The sequence below is a fragment of the Aotus nancymaae genome, unplaced genomic scaffold, assembly GCF_030222135.1.
Source record: "Aotus nancymaae isolate 86718 unplaced genomic scaffold, 86718_ANA_hifiasm-v0.15.2.pri h1tg000057l, whole genome shotgun sequence".
NCBI lineage: Eukaryota > Metazoa > Chordata > Mammalia > Primates > Aotidae > Aotus > Aotus nancymaae.
In genome coordinates, this window is record NW_026988471.1 from 45063061 (window position 1) to 45065725 (window position 2665).

Sequence of the window (2665 nt, forward strand, 5' to 3'; positions counted from 1 at the left end):
AACCCAAGACTACTCTGAACAATGTGAGGATGTGGATGCTCTTGCTGGGTCCACTGTTCTACAGGAGGGAAAGAAAGGGTAGCTGCTCTGACCCCACTGTCCCCATATACAAGGGTAGGGGGACAGGAGCATGTTGCTACTCCCAGCAAGGGAAAATGGGAGAGCAGCAGAAACGGGAGGAAGTGGGAAGAGCAGATCATATATGTTTTTAAAAAGTGACTTAAGACTTTGAATTAGTATTTGTACAGAAAGGTGCAGGTGAAATAACTTACTCCAGCCTATGATCAAAATTATATGGAGAAATCATGATGGACCTCTCCCCCACTCTCCTCCCCACCTCCCCAGTGGTGGCCCGAGTCCTTAAGTGCGATTGGTTAGAGTGGATTCCAGTCGAGTCGTTCAGGTGAAGGAGGTGGGGGCAGTGGGCAGGCAAAGGGGGCTCAGTTGCTGCAGCACTGGCTCAGGCTGGCTGGGTTGTCCTCCTGGAGATCCACACCTTGATTTGGGTCTGGAGCACCAGCTGCATTCTGAGACTCGTACTTGGGAAGCTTCTTAGCTATTGTCATGAAAATTTCATTCATGTTCGTTGCAGTCTGCTGATGTCTACATCAACAGCAAACTACTGTCCTCTGCATAGGCTTGTGCTTCCTGGAATTCCACGCCTCTCTTGCTGGTCAGGTCTTCTTTGTTACCCACGAGTGCAATGAGGATGTTGGGGCTGGTCTGCCTCTGTAGCTCCTTCACCCAGTTTCTGGCCCATGCAAATGTATCTGTGTTGGTGATGCCATAGACCACAATGGCAGCCTGCCCCCCTCCTTAGTACATGGGGGCCAGGCTGTGATACTGCTCCTGTCCAGCTGTGTCTCAAATTTCAAACTTGACTGTTGTGTCATCCCAGCAGACAGTCTGTGTGAGGAAGGCCGCTCTGATTGTGCTCTCCTGGTACTCATGAAACTGTCCCTTGACAAAGCGGAGGACCAGGCTGGATTTGCCCACTGCAGACTCCCCCAGCAGAACCAGCTTAAATTGACAGATCTTGTTCCCAGCAACTGGCCCACTGGGTCATGCTGCATGCACCTCCCTGACCCGCCATTGCCTGTCCAGCTGTAGTGGTCCAGAGACAGTATGTGGGCGGACTGGTGCTATGCAAAGAGGCACTTAGTAGGGATGAGGATCTCCAAGGTGGCTCCAGGGCTATGCTGGTACTTGGGGATGCAGCTTGGACAGGCTCCGCTTCTCTCCCCACCCCATTATAAGTCTTCTTTCAAGAAGTGTCTGTTCAATGTTTTTTCACATTTTTTAAATGGGATTGTTTTTTGCTTGTTGATTTAGTTTACTTATATATTATGGATATTAGACCTTTGTTAGATTCATAGTTTGCCAATATTTTCTCCCATTCTGTAGGCTGTTTAATCTGTTGATGTTTCTTTTGCTGTGCAGAAGCTTTTTAGTTTAGTTTCCATGTGTTAATTTTTTGTTTTGTTGCAATTGTTTTTGAGAACTTAGTCATAAATTCTTTCCCAAAGGCTATGTCCAGAATGGTGTTTCCTAGGAGTCTTATAGTTTGAGGTCTTATGTTTAAATCTTTGATCCATCTTAAGGTACTTCTTGTATATGGTGAAAGGTAGGAGTCCAGTTTCATTCTCCTGCATGTAGCCAGCCAGCTATCCCAGTACTGTTTATTGAATAGGGAGTCCTTTCCCCATTCCTTATTTTTGTTGACTTTGTTGAAAATCAGATTGTCATAGGTATGTGGCTTCATTTCTGGGTTTTCTGTTCTGTTCCATTGCTCTTTTTGTACCAGTACCATGCTGTTTTGGTTATTGTAGCCTTATAGTGTAATTTGAGGTCAAGTAATGTAATGCCTTCAGCTTTTTCTTTTTGCTTAGGATTGCTTTGGCTATTTGGGCTCTTTATTGCTTCCACATAAATTTTAGAATAGTTTTTTCTAGTTCTGTGAAAAATGTCATTGGTAGCTTGATAAGAATAACATTGAATCTGTAGGTTGCTTTGGGCAGTATGGCCATTTTAACAATATTAATTTTTTCCTGTCCATGAGTGTGGAATGTTTTCCCATTTGTTTGTGTCATCTATGATTTCTTTTGTTGCAGAGACCTTTTACCTCTCTGGTTAGCTGTTATTTTTTAGGCATTTCATTTATTTATTTATTTTGCGGCTAGTGTAAATGGGATTGCATTCTTGATTTGCCTCTCAGCTTGGATCTTTTTTTTTTTTTTTTTTGAGATGGAGTTTCGCTCTTGTTACCCAGGCTGGAGTGCAATGGCACGATCTCGGCTCACCGCAACCTCCTCCTCCTGGGTTCAGGCAATTCTCCTGCCTCAGCCTCCTGAGTAGCTGGGATTACAGGCACGCGCCACCATGCCCAGCTAATTTTTTGTATTTTTAGTAGAGACGGGGTTTCACCATGTTGACCAGGATGGTCTCGATCTCTTGACCTCGTGATCCACCCGCCTCGGCCTCCCAAAATGCTGGGATTACAGGCGTGAGCCACCGCGCCCAGCCCTCAGCTTGGATCTTATTATTGCATAGAAATGACTTGTACTGCTTTTTAATAGTCTTAATGTATCCATATAACTTCTTAAATGTAATTTTAAATTTTTTACCTTTGTAAAAGTGATGTCATGCTGCATATAATTTGGGGGAA

The 2665-nt window shown here is 44.4% G+C and overlaps 1 pseudogene; it reads right to left on the bottom strand.

Annotated features, from left to right (window-relative positions):
• Window positions 1-440: 440 nt before the first annotated feature.
• On the bottom strand, window positions 441-1251 carry LOC105716113 (ras-related protein Rab-5C-like; annotated as a pseudogene).
• Between the last annotated feature and the right edge of the window lie 1414 nt (window positions 1252-2665).